General features: G+C 36.0%; 1 non-coding gene across 1 annotated transcript; it reads right to left on the bottom strand.

Annotated features, from left to right (window-relative positions):
* Positions 1-4825: 4825 nt before the first annotated feature.
* Positions 4826-4931, bottom strand: Trnal-caa (transfer RNA leucine (anticodon CAA)). Its single transcript has 2 exons — positions 4894-4931; positions 4826-4871 (listed from the first exon to the last, which is right to left on the bottom strand). It is a non-coding gene; the product is annotated as a tRNA-Leu (tRNA).
* Positions 4932-20897: the final 15966 nt, after the last annotated feature.

Genomic DNA, 20897 nt, shown 5'->3' with positions numbered 1-20897 from the left:
ACAGTTCGAGTTTGATACATACGGACTTTTGTATGGCTTGCATTATGGAATCATTTATGTACATTTTTTTTATGACAGCCACACTCTATCCTTGCATATCGTGGCTAATTCCTTAGGAAAGAATGTTAAAATCGTTGCCTTGACTGGGATTTGAACCCCAGACCTCTCGCTTCCTAAGCGAACATGTAACCCCTGAACCACGGGGAAGTTATAAGAAAACAGTTTAAAGCAAACCAAATTAAGGTTTGTAATTCTTATCAATTTCGAGATATTTTGTCCACGGTTAACCTGTTATTTAACACTGGTGTAAATAATTAGCAAAAATCTCTCGCCCAAACAGTCCGACATGTATATAATATTTCACTACTCTTTGTTACTTATGGTAGAAATTGATTATCGATCGTCGACTGGCTAAATTCATCGTCGACTGCCTAATTTCGCCCCTGTCCTAGAGTCAACAGCCTTACTTTATTTTTCAGAAAGTCTTAATAACAAACGTTCATTTAGGCGATCACTATAATCCGAAGCTTTACAGAAATAGCCGAGCATTTTCATTGATTAAAATGATATTCATGTGCATTTATTGACAATTCTATAACCCAAAGTTACTTTTAAACTTTGAATGCGTTATAATTCGCTGGATACTTGCAACAAAATAAAAATATTTCTTTCTTTTACATCGCTAGTTTAAGCTGTTTTGAGAACTACTTTTTGTTGTATATAGCAATAAAATATGATTAAACCTGTTGTTAGGATATTTGGGAAGCGCTGTTCCTGAGATTGAATGTCAGCATTGTATTTCCTGATCTGCGATCAGAAAATACAACATACCGAGGCGCCATAACGAATTTAAATAATGCAAATTGTTATTGAAGACAATTTCAATTAAAAAGAAAAAAAAATCAGTAACTTAAGACTGCTTTTTTTAGTCGACATGACCGAAGCGCGGATTTTAAAGAAGCAAGTAAAGGAGATGACGTCAGAAATTCAGTTGCTACTCGAACGTTGTGCAATAAAAAAACTATAATGCACATATAAAGTTATCATTGCAGTGTGACTTTTAACTATTTTTTCTAGTATAATGATATTAAAATTGAGAAAAAATGCCATAAATATCAAAGCTATAAATATTAATTTTGTATGCACCGTCTACGATGTAGAAAACCAACTTTATGTGGCGCGCGTTTCGCTCATCGCGGTTTATAAGGCAACTAAAATCCGAGAAAATTTGCATTATTATGCTGAAATTATTTTGAGATTGTTGTCAGGATAAAATGTCTACTTTCAAGAAGAGGTAGAAGAAGTAGAAATTTAATATGTTATCATTTTATTTTCAAGAGCTTAAATAGGACATAATTAATTAATACGAAAAAAGTTAACTTTAAAAAATGGCAATAAGGATGACTCTCAATATTAATTAAATGCAATGAAATTGACATCAGGGTTAACATGACATTAATTTAAATGATTTTACTATTATATGAGGGGTGATCCAGAAATAATCGGACTTACTCTCTAAAATATTTATTCTTTACATTTTTTTGCATGAAGTCTGTACCAAACGTAATTCAGATCAAACTGATTCTGTTGGAAATAAAAATATTATTCTTCAGATGTATTCCGTTGTTTTATGCGTAGTCATGGAAACACACTAAGCGTAAGAGTGGGGGAAGCCATTTTCATTCACAAATTGCTTTTTTATAGCTTATTTTGAACATATTTCGGACTTTGCATTTTGGACCCAATTAACGTCAATTTGACATGACGTCATTGACGTCTTTTTATCAAAGTTTCAATGTCATAACGTTTTCCGTTATCAAACAACAAACCGGACATCATCTCCGCTAGTGTCTTGAAAATGGCGTCACATCAGTATCCAGAACAGCGCAAAATTATTAAATTTTGTTGCAAACTTGGTTATCCACCTACAAAAACTTATGAAATGAAAACACAGTCATCTGCAGGAAAGATAGTATCAAGAACACAAGTTTCTGAATGGCATTGGCGATTCGGTGAAGGTAGGCAATATCCAGAAGATGATTCAAGAGAAGGTCTTAGACGTTTGTTGAAACAATCAAAGACGTCATTCTCAGCGACAGGCGTGTAACCATAGGAGATGTTTGCGATGTTACTGGATATAGTTACGGGACTGTACAGCGAGTGATCACGGAACAATTAAATATGTCTAAAGTCAGCGCCAGATCAGAAGTGTGTGGATATAAACGGTGATTACCTAGAAAAATGACTGTCAGAATAACCTTTGGGTGACGTCAACGTCGTCAACGTTTGTTGGATGACTGCCCCCGCACACGCGGAACATATAGTGTGTTTCTATGTATATTACTGTTGTTTATTGCCGTAATGCATTAAAATGTTCAGGATTCATGCATTAAACCACGGATTTATATTACAGTAATATAAATCCGTGATTAAACATTGAAATGAATGTCAGATATTTTTTCGGGATTTTCTCTTTGTCAGTTTCTAAGTTATGCGCCCAGTCCGGTTATTTCTGGATCACCCCTCGTATTTAATAAAAAAAATGGAATATTCAAATTTCTTGGGACAGACTATAGCAGTTGACAAAAATATCATCTTTTAGTCACCAGAAAGTATTTTGAACACGAAGTCGTGTTTTGGTCACGACTGACGAGATCGTGTTTTGGTGAAACGGCCGTATTTTGGTCACTAGGTCTTGTTTTATTCACAATTACGTGCTTTGGTCACGACCCACGAGGTCGTGTTGGGTAAATGGTCGCATTTTTTGTCAAAAAGCCGTGTTTTAGTCATGGACTCGTATTTTTTTGTCATGAGGCCGTATTTTGGTCACGAAGCCGTGTGTTTGTTTAAAATTTAGGGCTTTGTAGCTTATATTTGAATTTGCTTTATGAAAGGAAATTTATAAAAAAAATTAACTACATATAGAAACAATACAAAGAAGTGTTTGTTTTACAAAGAGTTTAATGCATATAGTATAGTATACATATTTATTACAAATTACCAGGAAGTAATTCGAACATTCAATTATTTTAAAGATACGAATAATCTCAAGTTGGCGAAAAGGTTTTCCATATGTGAAAACTTTTTGACGCAGCAAAGTGTTCATTGTATAAAATTGAAATACGTGTACCTCGAATATATAAAGTCTTAAGTTCTTAAACCGCCATTAAATAATATAAAGTGCGTTTTCGTCAACCTCATAAGCCATTGTAATGACTGTAGACTTCTCTTTAAATATCATAGGTTATATAACTAAGATATTCTGAAGATGGGTTATATTCCCAATATCTTCTTTTCTGGTCTCATTTTGTAAATTCAAGTCCGGGTACGTCGTCATTTCTGTGTTTGATCATTTTTCACGACAGTTTTTAATTGTTTAGCTGCAATGCCTACTACTGGGATGTTTCTGGATTGACGTACTTGTGTTTTTATATTTCCGCACATTTTAGTCATTCAAAGCACAGCACCTCGCTATAAATATAGATGTGCAGCTATCATAGTCTATTCCAAAATCAAAGCCCGCTCTTCCATATCGCCATCTTCATCAACGACCGCTTGAAAAAGTGCGGGAAATTAACAATGTTTAAATTGACTTGTCTCTCTAATATTTTCCGTACATTTTAGTTACGCAAAGCACAGCAGCTCTCCAACAATATAAATGTGTAGCTATCATAATCTATTTCAAAATCTAAGCCCACTCTTCCATATCGCCATCTTCGTAATCGACCGCTTGAAAAAATGCGGGAAATTAACAATGTTTAAATTGACTTGTCTCTTTAAATTTTTTCCGTACATTTGTCACCCAAAGCACAGCAGCTCGCCAACAATATATTATTAAATGTGTAGCTGTCATAATATATTCCAAAAATTTAAAACCACTCTCCCATGTCGCCTTCTTCGTCAGCCTGATGATTACTCGGCTCTTGTTCCGGGTTAAAGTCAGTATCAACATCAGCAAACATGCTGTACTCAGCATTATATTCGACATATATGTCAGAGTGAAAGTTCATCAATCTGGCATTCCTTACCTCAACGTCGAGAGAAGGTACTTGCCATTCACTGTTGTTTCTCGTTTTCAGATTTGGCCTTTCTTGTACCTTCTTTGATATATATTTGTGAATATCTATGTCACTCTCAGATCTGGTGGCTAATTTGTCATCATGATGTTTTACGATATTATCGGCACTGGAAGACGCGTAAACACGAGTGACAATGATGTCGTCTTCATCATTATCTGTGTCATCTACAACAAACAGTTCTACTCCATTGGTGTTTTCTTCTTTATTTTTGACTGCCTCTACACATGGAGCACACCTTATAAAATCGAGAAACTTCTGCAATTTTGATCTCCGTTTATGCTTGTTTCGCGCCATTTTTAACAATGATAAGTGACGTCTCTGTTCGTCTAGGTTACGACGTCACATGACGACGGCGCTTTAATTCTAACACGTCGTGAATTATTATCATTATCCCTATCTTTCTCTTTATAATAATCATTGTCACTAACAGTTAAATCACAATTCAAGGGTTTAGAGCAAGACTTGTCTATCTGCTTCTATTTCTATATAAAGATGGACTAGTTTTGCTCTAAGCCCTCAAATTATTATCATCATCATCATCATGATCATCATCATGAACAACAACAACAACAATTCGCAAAAAGTTACTACACTCACGGTGTCTAAACCACGTGACTTCTGCATCGGGCAGAAAACTGAATACGACGGCCAAGGTTTTAGTTGTTGTCATTAAAAAATCCTTATTTTTATGGGATATATTTTTTTGCGCCTTGCAGATCATTAAGCGTGCTATAGAAAAAAATATATGTCAGAAGTGGGATTCGAACCCACGCCCACATACGTGGACCAGAACACTCGTAATGAAGGTATACACCTTGAGTCTGGCGCCTTAGACCACTCGGCCATCCTGATATGCACATGTAGAATCATGTAGTAAGTAATTTGGTTCGCTATGACGTAATACAAATTTAATTTATAATTAAAAATTGTGCCATCATTGGCTTTTTGTTATATGGAATGAAAGGTTTTCTCTTCCTATCATGTTAAAATAAACATTCAATAGAAAACGCATATAATAGTGTAAAATGATATTGTACATGTATCTTATATACTTCTAGACAGATAAGTTGTATGTCTTGACTATTTGAAAGAACGTGGTTTAAAACAGGTTTTTCTTTAACTTAATTATTGTATGATATTAATAATTGTAACAAAATTATAGTGTCCTAAGTAGGATTCGAGTCCACAACTACGTACGTAAATCAGAATACTCGTAATGGAGGTTTATCATCTTCTGCGGTGTACTCGGGCATCCTGACAACCGTATATATATATTTTGTATTGAAACTTCAAATTTAAATATCATATAGAGAATATTTCTTTGTGTCGCATGTAAGATTGAAATATATTTCACTAAGTGAACCCCAGATGTAATATTTTCACGAGTGGCGTAGCCACGAGTGAAAATAGAAAAGCTGGTGTTTAAGTGATTTTAAGTACCTTTTACTGATTTTACCGCGTAACGTCGCGCATTCCCCTGTTTGAAATATAGTTTTGTTAAATTTCTCTAATTTTGCTACATTTTTAACATGATGAAATCGACTTTCTTTTCCTAAAGAAGCAACATTTACGTATGACGGCATTTATTTTTGCAGGTTATTCCATTTAGTTTTGATATTCTTTTCCTCTGCATTCAGTTACAGTCCGGCTACAGTGAAAATTGATTATATTTTATAAATTTCTCTAGTGGTTTATCAGAATTTATTACATGCTTTTCGATGGTTTATAGAAATATATCAGTGACATTAAACTGGTAATTTCACTGTTTGAAACAGTGAAATTACCACTTTGATAATTTCACTGTTTTGAATTTAAGCCCCTTACGTTGTTTCAGTGAAATACCAGCGTGCACAGAACTGGGTACCAACTTAATGACGTGACGTCGTAAATGACGTCACGTTGTATTATTATTTGGCGCGCTTTTCATTCTGTATTAGGTTAAATGTCTTTTTAAAACGCTTCTTTGCATATAATAAAAAGAAAATTTGTTTAGTTTAGTGTAAGATCGAAATATATTTCACCTTGTGAACACCAAAAGTTCATATTTCACTCGTGGCTGCGCCACTCTTGAAATATACCTTTTGGTGCTCACTCGGTGAAATATATTCCGATCTTACACTGAACTAAACAAATATCCTCTATATAATCATCTGATATATTACAGCAAAACACTGGAAAACAACGAAATAAAATGATATTATACGTACTCTTAAAAAGCACCATAAGGTGCATTGTTTGTCTTGACATTTCAATGTACTTTATTTTTTATAAAATCTTTGTTGAAAGTTGATGATACACAGAGAAAATATGTTTATAAGTTCATTTTGTATAAACTAATAAACAAATATATTATTGATATAATTAAAAGAAATATTTATTACTTGAATACCGTCAAAATCACTACCATATTACCTTCAAAGTTGGTCGTCAGAAACGGAACGATACAGCAAATAAACTTACTAATTAAACAAAATTTCAATTAATATAATAATCAAAATTGTCAATATCACACCGCATTTGATAGTCCTAAAGACCATTATCAAATTTATAACAATCATCCAAATCATCCTCATCATTATTCAAAGCACTATCACGCCTATCATTATCAAAATTATAATCACCTCGATCATCATCATTATTAAAGTCATAATCGCGGCAATCGTCATCAAAATTACCATCACGTCAAATGTCTTCATTATTAAAATCATGATCAACTCCAACATCAAAATCGTTATTTTCATCATCATCATCATCATCATCATCATCATCATCGTCATCGTCATCATCATTATCATTATCATTAACTTCACCAAAAATCATAAAAATAATCAACTCCATAACAATCATCACTACAACATGAATCTATCAGCATCATCATCTTCTACAAATCGTTATCAACCCCGTATTAATATAACAATTTTTACCATTATTATCGACAGGTATGTATGTGTTCAAATCAGTTATGTTGATGATGTACTGACGAGGACAATGATGATGATTTGTCGCTTTGTGTATTGTCAGTGTGTGAGTCAGGTCAGAGTTTGAGAAGTGTCCTATGTGTTATATCAGTCTGTGAGTCAGTGTGTGAATAGCGTCCTTTGAGGAAGGTCAGTCTGTGAGCAGTGTCCTATGAGTCAGGTCAGTGTGTGAGTAGTCCTGTGTATATTAAGTCAGTATGGGAGTAGTAGAGTTGTGTGTGAGTCAAGTCAGTATCTGAGTAGTGTCCTGTGTGTGTCAGGTAAGTCTGTGAGTAGTGTCCTCTTGTGAGTCAGGTCAATCTGTGAGTAGTGGCCTTTTGTGAGTCAGGACATTTGTGAGTAGTGTCTTTTGTGAGTCAAGTCAGTCTGTGAGAAGTGTACTTTTGTGAGTCAGGTCAGTCTGTGAGTAGTGGCCTTTTGTGAGTCAGGACATTTGTGAGTAGTTTCTTTTGTGAGTCAAGTCAGTCTGTGAGTAGTGTCCTTTTGTGAGTCAGGTCAGTCTGTGAGTAGTGGCCTTTTGTGAGTCAGAACATTTGTGAGTCAAGTCAGTCTGTGAGTAGTGTACTTTTGTGAGTCAGGTCAGTCTGTGAGTAGTGGCCTTTTGTGAGTCAAGACATTTGTGACTACTACGTCTTTTGTGAGTCAAGTCAGTCTGTGAGTAGTGTCGTGTGTGTGTTAGGTCAGTCTGTGAGTAGTGTCATGTGTGTGTCAGGTCAGTCTGAAAGTAGTGTCATGTGTGAGTAGCGTCCTATGTGAGTCAGGTCAGTGCGTGAATTGTGTTCTTTGTGAGTCAGGTCAGTGTGTGAGTAGTGTCCTTTGTTAGTCAGGCCTGTGTTTGAATAGTGTTCTTTTTGAGTCAGGTAAGTTTGTGAGTAGTGTACTATGTGAGTCAGGTCAGTATGTGAGTAGTGTGTTCTTTGTGAGTCAGGTCAGTAAGAAGTGTCCTTTGTGAGTTAGGTAAGTTTGTGAGTAGTGTCCTTTTTGATTCGTAAGTCTGTGAGTCAGGTCAGTATGTGAGTAGTGTCCTTTGTTAGTCAGGTCAGTGTGTGAGTAGTGTCCTTTGTGAGTTAGGTAAGTTTGTGAGTAGTGTTCTTTGTGAGTCAGGTTAGTATGTGAGTAGTGTCCTTTGTGAGTTAGGTCAGTCTGTGATGTGTGTCCTGTGTGTATCAGGTCAGTCTGTGAGTATTGTCTTTTGTGTATCAGGTCAGTTTGTGAGTAGTGTCCTGTGTGTCAGGTCAGTGTTTGCATAGTGTTCTGTGTGTCATGTTCGCCATATAGTCCTGTGTGTCCTTCTCGCCATTACAAGAGTCATATGTATTAATTTTTCATACGAAAGATTGTTAGTAATTTTAGTGGAGTAGCGGGGGGTCGAACTCGCAACCCCTAGATTTGTAGTCAGACAGTGTTACCACTGCACCACAGCGCCCGCTCTGATTTATAACTATTTTGGAATTCCCTATATACATTATCACATTAGTGGCCAAGAAAAATGTTTTATACAATTGAATTTTCACACCTCAATAGTTAATATAGCGGTAAGGTCTAAAGTGTTTTACAATGGCTGATATTCGTATCCTTGTCCGAGAGATTATGATATAGAACTTTACACAAACGAGTAGTAACAAAAAATAAGTAAGACTGTTGACAAGCAATAAAAAGCCCATGCCGGAAAAAGCGTCAACTAAAGTTCGAATATCTGCAAAAGTAGGCTGAAACCAATACTTGTTGTTAATGATACATGAAGGTCTGAGACAAGTCTATTAAATATAGTTTCACTAGTTAAAAATATTTCTGTTGGTGGAAATTAGGTGAAAAGAAAAATGTGTTAAAGCAGCATACCTCCAGATTCATGCTAATTTTCATGCAAATTTTGAAAATGTTATGTAAATAAAAGGTAAATAATTTTCAAGTGAAAAAAGACGGTCATTTACATATTGCAAACAACACATTCAATCACGTAAGTTACCAAATAAATGTCAAAATATGTTAGTCAAAAAAGCTCTTAATACGTTAGTCACGCAAAATAGTTTAATTTTTCATTAAAATTTCAGTAATCTTAAGTTGTTTTTTTCTGGCTGTTCAGATGACAGTACACTACTTTGCGAAGATGAATTAAAGTTAATGCGGTTCTGACATTGTCCCTGGGACCACCACAAACTGCCTTATACTGCCCTATACTTACGAACAAACCATTGTTCAGAGATGACATAGCATCGAATCGCCGTAAATGAGCTGCAAAACATAAGGGGTGTACAAGTTTCACCATAAGGGCGGAGTTACGGGTTTTACCGTGACCTTACGGTTTCTACCGAAACCTCTTCTCGCTGGTGTCCCCGTAATGTACCTACCGCTAATGGTGGGTCAATAGCGATTACCTGGTGAACATACGTCAACATATGCGCTCCGTTGCTTCTATACGATTTGCCACCGGTTTCTTTACATATGAGTGTTCGGAGGTCCTAAAAGTTTTCATCTTATACATAAATAAACATTGATATTTTATTTTTAGCATTTTCACGGATCATTGCATTTTTTATACCTAGTCAAACATGTACAATCGCACGTCATGCATAAAATTGCGTACTGGTGTAAAAGCATGAAGCTTCTATCTGTTAATATTCAGATTGATGAGTGAAAACTTATATTATTTTCCTTTAGATGAAAATAATATACAAAACTAACATTGTTGTCTGATATACATGAGTCTCATTCTACTGATATTTGCCGACAAAATTAAGAAATTAGTTCAAATGTACTTAATACATTGTAAAAAGTAAATATTTCCCGGGCTACGGATAATATACGGATATGATCAATCAAAATGGAAATGAACTTTTGCCTGGTATGAATTAACAAAACGAGATTGAATAAGAAATAAACCATTTTTGTAAACTAAAAAATGACACCCTCGAGATTTTTCAGGAATTTTCTCTAAAGTCTCTACTTTTCCTGTAAAAGCAAATTTTGATTTCTCTATGAAAAATCTCTGTTGTTTATTTTTCGTAGCCGAAGTACTCTTCATTTGAAGATGAACGGGAAAGCACGTGTTATATTTCTAAAATGTACATGAGGATCTCGGGGTCGTTTCATGATTATTTTATAAATCTGTATTTACAATATGTAACAATCTAATTGCGATGCATGCTGAAAACTTAAAAAAACGCAAAAGGTAGCGCTATTTTATAGCACAGGTCAATATATATATTTTTTATAAAAATTGAACTAAACATTTCTTACTTTGGGCTGTCTATTAAAGTCTATTCAAAATTTCCACTGCATACGTTCTATATACAAAAATGCATATAAAGAAAGCAATAAGCCAATGACCATAGTTTCATATATGTAAGAAAAGTAATCAAATGTCTTATGTACGGTGGCACAAAGGTGACATGTGTGTGTGTTTTTATTTATCTCGTGGCGACGACTTAGCTATCTCGTGGCCACGACTTAGTAACTCGTGGCCACGACATAGTATCTCGTGGCCACGAGATAAATAACAAGAGGGCCATGATGGCCCTGAGGTCGCTCACCTGTATATAGGCCCCACACACCCCCGGGCCAATTTTTACCCAAGGGCTTTTATTTGTTTATTTGAACAGACTTGGAAGACACCCATAAGAAGATGTTTCATGCTAAACATCTAAGTTCTAGCTCATTGGGTTTTTTAAAAGAAGATTTTTAAAGTTTTTACTATACACATATAGTTAAAACAATGACACCCCTGGGGCAGGGCCAGTTTTGACCCCAGGGCTTTAATTTGAACGAACTTTGTAGATATTTACTTAAAGATGTTTCATGCTTAATATCTAAACTCTAGCTATTTGGGTTTTTTCAAAGAAGATTTTTTAAGTTTTTACTATGTGCATATAGGGAAAATCAATGACCCCCTGGGGCGTGGCCAATTTTGACCCAAGGGCTTTTATTTGAACAAACTTGGTAGATTCTCACTAGAAGATGTTTCGTGCCAAATATCTAAGCTCTAGCTCTTATGGTTCTTTAAAAGAAGATTTTTTAAGTTTTTACTATATGCATATAGGGAAAATCAATGACCCCCCGGGGTGGGGCCAATTTTGACCACAGGGCTTTTATTTGAACAAACTTGGTAGACATTCACTAGAAGATGTTTCATGCCAAATATCTAAGCTCTAGCTCTTATGGTTCTTTAAAAGAAGATTTTTTAAGTTTTTATATATGCATATAGGGAAAATCAATGACCCCCCGGGGTGGGGCCAATTTTGACCCCAGGGCTTTAATTTGAACAAACTTGGTAGACACTCACTAGAAGATGTTTCATGCTTAATATCTTAGCTCTAGCTCTTTGGGTTCTTTAAAAGAAGATTTTTTTAGTTTTTACTATATGCATATAGGGAAAATCAATGACCCCCTGGGGCGGGGCCAATTTTGACCCCACGGCTTTTATTTGAACAAACTTGGTAGACATTCACTAGAAGATGTTTCATGCTTAATATCTAAGCTCTAGCTCTTACGGTTCTTTAAAAGAAGATTTTTTAAGTTTTTACTATATGCATTTAGGGAAAATCAATGACCCCCCCCGGGGCGGAGCCAATTTTGACCCCAGGGCTTTTATTTGAACAAACTTGGTAGACACTCACTAGAAGATGTTTCATGCCAAATATCTTAGCTCTAGCTCTTTGGGTTCTTTAAAAGAAGATTTTTTAAGTTTTTACTATATGCATATAGGGAAAATCAATGACCCCTGGGGCGGGGCCAATTGTGACCCCATGGCTTTTATTTGAACAAACTTGGTAGACACTCACTAGAAGATGTTTCATGCCAAATATCTAAGCTGTAGCTCTTAGGGTTGTTTAAAAGAAGATATTTAAAGATTTTTCTTTCGGTTGCCATGGCAACCAGAGTTCTGCATGGAATTAAATTCTTTGAACAATTTTTAAAGGTGACCACCAAAGGAACATTCCTGTGAAGTTTGGATGAAATTGGCTCAGTGGTTAATGAGGAGATGTCATTTAAAGCAAAAGTTTACGGACGGACGACGGACGACGGACGGACGGACGGACGCCGGACGAAAAGCGATCACAAAAGCTCACCCTGTCACTTTGTGACAGTGAGCTAAAAACACACACACATGTCACCTTTGTGCGACCGTACTTATGTTACATTGAGGCAGTTCATTTTAGCCGTCAATGTAATGTACTTATTTTCTATGTCGATACAATACCTCTATGACATTCTAATTATGATTTCTAGAGAATCATTCTTACTTCAAAGGTTTGTTCTGCTTTTATTGTTTTAATACTTTAATAATATTCAGTAAAGATTTGCTATCTTTTATATCTTGTATGAAGATCATCATTTCAGTCATTCTGCATAAAAGATATATTGCTGAAATGTTGCTGTTGTCGATAAAATAATATTTTAAAGGAATGAATAATCGAGTGTTTTCTCTAGGAGATTAAGATATGAACATTTCTGAAGAAAGAACTTGTTTGTTTTAAATATTTTTCAATGTGCGACATGTTTCCTTTGATGACAATTATATTACCCTGTGCTATTAAAACTAATCTTTTTTAAGCTGTTTTTACCATTGTTGATTAGTACTATAAGATGACTATACATTGTTGAATACAATACTGAACTCTATTGGACGAGTACACAGCAGTCAAATACTGTATTGGACGAGTCGTACATTGTTGAGTACAATACTGAATTCTATTGCACAAATACACAGCTGCCAAAAAGATTGTATCGAACGAGTCGCTAACCGTGTTTATTAGGGTTATTTCAATAACGAAAAGGGTGGATTTGGAATCACAAAAATAAAAACGAGGCTAGATGGGAATTGATATGGATTTGATATATTTGATAGAACTGAACTTGTGCGAGTTTAACAGTCGTCATACCTTTACTGGCTTGAAAAAAAGTCGATTGCCGGTCTACTTTTCATTTCATATTACAAAAAGATTATGTTATTTGTAGCCACGGCAAACGGATATTTATTCATTGTTATTACTTTATCAGTGTCATTACTTTATCATAAATGAGCGTTAATTAGGTAGGTAGTTTGTACAATCGAAACACCTCGGACGACTTCAAGAAGCGCTTTTAATTGTTCATGCTTCAGATTAAAATCTATTTTCATTTCTTTCAACGCATATAACAACACTGATTAAAGTTTACATGAATAATTAGAATCGGTGCTTCGCCGGGCCGTATAACAATTTGGTGTATTCATACACTTACGAGGTCGATCTCCAAACTTGACGGAGATTGCCGAGTTGTTACGATTGTATTTGGTAATAAGATACTAGAATAACCAACTAACTACTAGCTGATAGTTTGTAATTCGTAATTCCCAACTATTTAACAGATGGTAGTTGGTAAATTAATCGACTATCACAAGCCATACATTTTTAAACACATTTTTTTCCCGTAGCAGCAAAACAACATAATCATACGTCTGTCACGTTTTATGATAAATTTAACAGCTCAGTTATGAGCTTTATGATGGAAGGAGTGTTACATGTTCCATATTATAATTGTAAAACCATATATAGGTCATATGTCAATCAGGTAAATACAAATACACCCTGCGAGCCTACAAAACATGGCAATGCCTGTACATAAAGAACAGAAGCTGTTCCTGGGAAATAGAAACAGTAACCGGATCTTGCAAAACAAAACAAGAGGGCCATGATGGCCCTGAAATCGCTCACCTAGATGTAGAAACTCTCCATGACAAGGAACAAGTAATATTGTAAACTATAAACAAAAGCAGATGTAAAATCTAAATCTTAAACTGACATCACAAAGTTTATATTTGTATCTGAAATAGTGCATGTGTAAACACATTACTGGTTGCTACTGCTAGGGGAAAACAACAGTTCCAAAAGGTGTGCACATATAAGGAAAAGCAATGACCCAATGGGGCGGGCCAATTTAGACCCCAGGGCTTTAATTTGAACAAACTTGGTAGACACACACTAGAAGATGTTTAATGCTTAATATCTAAGCTCTAGCTCTTTGGGTTTTTTTTAAAAAGATTTTTTAAGTTTTTAAAATATACATAAATGGAAAATCAATAACCCCATAGGGCGGGGCCAATTTTGACCCCAGGACTTTTATTTGAACAAACTTTGTAGACACTCTCTATAAGATGTTTCATGCTATATATCTAAGCTTTAGCTCTTTGTGCTTTTTAAAAGAAGATTTTGTAAGTTTTTACAATATATATATAGGGGTATAAGGAAAATCAATGACCCTCAGGGCAAGGCCATTTTTGACCCAGGGCTTTTATTTGAACAAACTTGGTAGACACCAAGTAGGGGAAGTTTCATGCTTAATATCTCATATCTAGCTCCTTGGGTTTTTTTTGTAAGTTTTTACTATATACATTTAAGGAAAATGAATGATCCCCCCGAGGAGAAGCCAATTTTGACCCCAAGCCTTTTTTTTAACACACTTGGTAGACACTTGCTAGAAGATGTTTCATGCGTAATATCTCAGCTCTAGATATTTGTTTTTTTTAAGAAGATTTTTAAGTTTTTCCTATATATGTACATATCAGGCAAATCAATGACCCTCCGCGTAGCGCCCAAGGGCTTTTATTTGAAGAAACTTGGTCGACCCTCACTAGATGATGTTTCATACCAAATATCTCAGCTATAGCTCTTTGTTGTTTTTAAAAGAAGATATCTTAAGTTTATTTATTTCGGTTGTCATGGCAACCATAGTTCTGCATGGAATCGGATTATTTGAACATTTTTAAAGGTGACCATCAAAGGAACATAATCTGTGAAGTTTGGATGAAATTGGCCTAGCGGTTTATGAGGAAATGTCGTTTAAAGTAAAAGTTTACAGACGGACGGACGACGGCCGGCCGGGCGAATAGTGATCGCAAAAGCTCACCTTGTCACTTTGTGACAGGTGAGCTAAAAATGGTTGTTTTTGGAAATGGATAATAAAACTGGTTTGGGACGTGAAAACAAGCTGCTCTATGGACATGAAATAAAAGCTGGTCTTGGGGCATGCAAACAGAATCTGGTCTAGGGACATGAAAACAGACGCTGGTCTAGGGGCATGAAAACAGACGCTGGTCTAGGGGCATGGAAATAGAAGCTGGTCTAAGAGCATGAAAATAGAAGCTAGTCTAGGGATATTAAAACAGAAGCTGGTCTAGCAGCATGAAAACAGAAGCTGGTCTAAGGACATGAAAACAGAAGCTGGTCTAAGGACATGAAAACAGAAGCTGGTCTAAGGACATGAAAACAGAAGCTTGTCTAAGGACATAAAACAGAAGCTAGTCTAGGGACATTAAAACAGAAGCTGGTCTAGGAGCATGAAAACAGAAGCTGGTCTAGGGACATGAAAACAGAAGCTGGTCTAAGGACATGAAAACAGAAGCTGGTCTAAGGACATGAAAACAGAAGCTGGTCTAAGGACATAAAACAGAAGCTGGTCTAAGGACATGAAAACAGAAGCTGGTCTAAGGACATGAAAACAGAAGCTGGTCTAAGGACATAAAACAGAAGCTGGTCTAAGGACATGAAAATAGAAGCTGGTCTAAGGACATAAAACAGAAGCTGGTCTAAGGACATAAAACAGAAGCTGGTCTAAGGACATGAAAATAGAAGCTGGTCTAAGGACATAAAACAGAAGCTGGTCTAAGGACATAAAACAGAAGCTGGTCTAAGGACATGAAAACAGAAGCTGGTCTAAGGACATAAAACAGAAGCTGGTCTAGGGACATAAAACAGAAGCTGGTCTAGGGACATGAAAACAGAAGCTGGTCTAAGGACATGAAAACAGAAGCTGGTCTAGGGACATGGAAACAGAAGCTGGTCTAGGGACACGAAACAGACGCTGGTCTAGGACATGAAACAGACGCTGGTCTAGGGACATGAAACAGAAGCTGGTCTAGGGACATGAAAGCAGAAGCTGGTCTAAGGACATAAAACAGAAGCTGGTCTAAGGACATAAAACAGAAGCTGGTCTAGGGACATGAAACAGACGCTGGTCTAGGGACATGAAAACAGAAGCTGGTCTAAGGACATAAAACAGAAGCTGGTCTAAGGACATAAAACAGAAGCTGGTCTAGGGACACGAAACAGACGCTGGTCTAGGGACATGAAACAGACGCTGGTCTAGGGACATGAAATAGAAGCTCGTCTAAGGACATAAAACAGAAGCTGGTTTAAGGACATAAAACAGAAGCTGGTCTAAGGACATAAAACAGAAGCTCGTCTAAGGACATGAAAACAGAAGCTGGTCTGGGGACATGAAATAGAAGCTGGTCTAGGGACATGAAATAGAAGCTGGTCTAGGGACATGAAACAGAAGCTGATCTAGGGACATGAAACAGAAGCTGGTCTAGGGACATGAAACAGACGCTGGTCTAAGGACATGAAACAGAAGCTGGTCTAGGGACATGAAAACAGAAGCTGGTCTAGGGACATGAAACAGAAGCTGGTCTAGGGACATGGAAACAGCAGTTGGTCTAGCGGCATGAAACAGAAGCTGATCTAGGGACATGAAACAGTAGCTGGTCTAAGGACATGAAAACAGAAGCTGGTCTAGGGACATGAAATAGAAGCTGGTCTAGGGACATGAAACAGAAGCTGATCTAGGGACATGAAAACAGAAGCTGGTCTAGGACATGAAATTGAAGCTGGTCTAGGGGCATGAAACAGAAGCTGATCTAGGGACATGAAACAGAAGCTGATCTAGGGACATGAAAACAGAAGCTGGTCTAAGGACATGAAATAGAAGCTAACCAGAAGCTGGTCTAGGGACATGAAAACAGAAGCTGGTCAAGGGACATGAAACAGAAGCTGATCTAGGGACATGAAACAGAAGCTGGTCTAGGGACATGAAACAGAAGCTGATCTAGGGACATGAAACAGAAGCTGATCTAGGGACATGAAACAGAAGCTGATCTAGGGACATGAAAACAGAAGCTGGTCTAAGGACAATATAAATAGAAGCTAACCAGAAGCTGGTCTAGGGACATGAAACAGAAGCTGGTCTAGGGACACGAAACAGAAGCTGGTCTAGGGACACGAAACAGAAGCTGATCTAGGGACACGAAACAGAAGCTGATCTAGGGACACGAAACAGAAGCTGGTCTAGGGACATGAAACAGAAGCTGGTCTAGGGACATGAAACAGAAGCTGATCTAGGGGCATGAAACAGAAGCTGGTCTAGGGACATGAAAACAGAAGCTGGTCTAGGGACATGAAACAGAAGCTGGTCTAGGGACATGAAATAGAATTAAGCTAATAAGAAGCTGGTCTAGGGACACGAAACAGATGCTGGTCTAGGGACACGAAACAGACGCTGGTCTAGGGGCATGAAACAGAAGCTGATCTAGGGACATGAAAACAGAAGTTGGTCTAAGGGCATGAATCTAGGGACATAAAAACAGAAGTTGGTCTAAGGGCATTAAACAGAAGCTGGTGTAGGGACATTGGGACATGAAAAAGAAGCTATTCCTGGGAAATGGAAATACCAGTAGTTGCTGGTTCTGGAAAATAGAAACAAAAGCTGATCTTGAGAAATGAGGTATCTAACAATAGGAGGATTAATGTGACCTTTAAAAACAAAAACAACCCTTCTGTTTGCAAGTAGTCTCTTTATTAAGAGGTGGATCTTTAAAAAAAGATTCACTGTAGATGATTTGATAAAAAAATGTTAATGTCAATGAACAATAAAATATTAACAATAACCCTGTGCTACAGATTGTCAGAAAATCTGAGGAAAAACAAATTGTGTTCTAGATAGACTAAAATTTTTCAACAAATCAAATAATAAATCTATGTAGAATTTTTCTATAAATAGCAACAACTGCGTAAACTACATGTATATTTAGAGTAAAAGATAAAGTAAATCAACCCAAATATATAAACAGAAAATTTTCAAAGAATATAACAATTTGTTCTGATTAATATCACATGTATGAAGATAGAAAACTGAAAAAAAAACAACAAAAAACATGTATATAAAATGCTGTATACCCAATAACACCAAAAGCAAAGCGTGTAAAAATGACAAGAGTATTTCTGTCTTTCTTACAGGTTTAATAATAATTAGAAATTTCAATAAACTTCCATACTGCTTTTAGAATTTCTACTAAAAAAATAGTTTTATTTCTTAAATATCTGGCTACAAGAGTTGCCTGAGATACCTAGTTATTCTGCGGTAATCAATAATTTTACCAAAAATTTGCTATAAAAAGGGGAATAACTCTATTAAATATCAAGTTGATTGCCATAAAAATTATATCAAACTTAACTTGTATATTGACTTGCATGCTTAATATAGTTGCAGAGAAGTAGCGCGGAAATGATTTTTACTCCATATGCATACTGCATAACTAATCAAGGGCCATAACTCTGAGTTAAAGTGTCTGACCGGAACAAGCCGACGATATGCACATCTCCTCTTGGTATTGAAGGTTCCCATAAAGTTTCGTTGAATTCCAGCTAGTAGTTGCAGAGAAGTAGTGCGGAAACGATTTTTACTCTATATGCATACTACATAACTAATCAAGGGCCATAACTCTGAGTTAAAGGGTCTGACCGGAACAAGCCGACGATATGCGCATCTCCTCTTGATATTGATGATTCCCATAAAGTTTCGTTGAATTCCAGCCAGTAGTTGCAGAGAAGTAGCGCGGAAACGATTATTGCTCTATATGCATACTGCATAACTAATCAAGGGCCATAACTCTGAGTTAAAGTGTCTGACCGGAACAAGCTGACGATATGCGCATCTCCTCTTGGTATTGAAGGTTCCCATAAAGTTTCGTTGAATTCCAGCCAGTAGTTGCAGAGAAGTAGTGCGGAAACGATTTTTACTCTATATGCATACTACATAACTAATCAAGGGCCATAACTCTGAGTTAAAGTGTCTGACCGGAAGAAGCGGACGATATGCACATCTCCTCTTGATATTGATGATTCCCATAAAGTTTCGTTGAATTCCAGCCAGTAGTTGCAGAGAACTACTCCGGAAACCATTTTTACTCTATATGCTTACTACATAACTAATCAAGGGCCATAACTCTGAGTTAAAGGGTCTGACCGGAACAAGCCGACGATATGTGCATCTCCTCTTGATATTGATGATTCCCATAAAGTTTCGTTGAATTCCAGCCAGTAGTTGCAGAGAACTACCCCGGAAACGAAATTCGAACGGACGGATGGACGGACAACGCCAAAACTATATCCCCCTCCCCATTCCATCGGCGGGGGATAATGATACCAGCTGAAACAGAAAATTTGCTCAAAAAGGGACATAACCCTATAATTTCACAGAAAATTTGTTCAAAGTGGGATATAACTATAACCTCACAGAAAATTTGTTCAAAAAGGGACATAACCCTATAATTTCACAGAAATTTGTTCAAAGTGGGACATAACTATAATTTCACAGAAAATTTGTTCATAAAGGACATAACCCTATAATTTCGAAGAAAATTTGTTCAAAGTGGGACATAACTCTATAATTTCACAGAAAATTTGCTAAAAAAGGGATGTATAAAGGTGTATAAAGGTGAAACACTACTTAAGGAAATTAAGAACTACTTTAAACCCTCTTATTTCTATATGGATTTAACATCATTTTATTTACTAACTTACTCAATTTTTTGATGAGAAAACCCGTTTTAAACGAAATTACCTGCACTTCTGTCACTAATATAGATATTTGTACTCTCACTGTATAAAAATTATATAATAATTATATTATGTGCTTAAGTTATAAAATATTTTTCAAATAATCTATCTACTGTGCATAATATATACAAGAGCTGTCGGTAGGACAGCACGCTCGACTATTCTAAGTGCTTGATAGTAAAAGAGCCTTGATAATTTTAAATTTTTTAAGTTCACAAAAGGGCTATTTTTTTTATAAATTCATGTTATAGGCCTTAGAGAGAGTCTAATTATACAGTATTGGCTTGACTATTCGGAAGGTAATGTCACAAGGGTGTTTTATTGAGTATAATAATACTAATTACCTATCAATACATAAATTTGACAGAAAAGGTACAAAGGCTTGTTATTAAGATGTTTTATCAAGTAAATCACTGCTTTATTATTATGAATGCATAAAATTGTCCCAAAAAAGGCACAAACCCTTCAGTAGTTATTGAGATAACAGCTTACAAGCAAAACTTTACCATGAATTTCTAAGTTGAAAAAGGGGAGAAAAATCAGCCTAAATGCAAGATAGAATTATGGAACTTTGTCAGTGACCTACAATTATGACCCTAAATGCATATGTGAAGTTTTAAATAAATATCTTTAATAGTTATTGAGATATGTAAAACTTGCATGTAAACATTAACCAAGAGACTAAGTAGAAAAGGGGATATGAATCAGCCTTAATGCAAGATAGAGTTATGGAACTTGGTCAGTGACATACAATTATGACCCTCCAATTATGACCCTAAGTGCATGTGTAAAGTTTCAAGTAAATATCTTTGAAGACCTTTAACCTTTAACCAAAATTTCTAAGTTTCAAAGGGGCAAATAATTCTGCAAATATTGCAGGCAGAGTTATGCAAATTTGCAAACTGATGTACATTGTTACTATAAAAAAGTATTTTAAATTTCAATTGAATATCTCATGCAATAATTGAGATATTTGACTTTACAAAAAAAACTTTAACCAAAATTTCCAAGTTCCAAAGGGGCATAATTCTCTTAATATTGTAGGCAGAGTTATCCAACTTGTCAATCTGATGTACCTTATTACTATAAATAAGTATTGTAAGTTTCAATTGAATATCTCAAGCAATAATTGAGATATTTGACTTTACAAAAAACTTTAACCAAAATTTCTAAGTTAAAAAGGGACATAA

Source organism: Ruditapes philippinarum, unplaced genomic scaffold (genome assembly GCF_026571515.1).
Source record: "Ruditapes philippinarum isolate M1 unplaced genomic scaffold, ASM2657151v2 ctg3280_1_1_1_1, whole genome shotgun sequence".
Classification (NCBI taxonomy): Eukaryota; Metazoa; Mollusca; class Bivalvia; order Venerida; family Veneridae; genus Ruditapes; species Ruditapes philippinarum.
The sequence above is the reverse complement of the archived record's forward strand: the minus strand, read 5'-3'. Positions and strand labels throughout refer to the sequence as shown.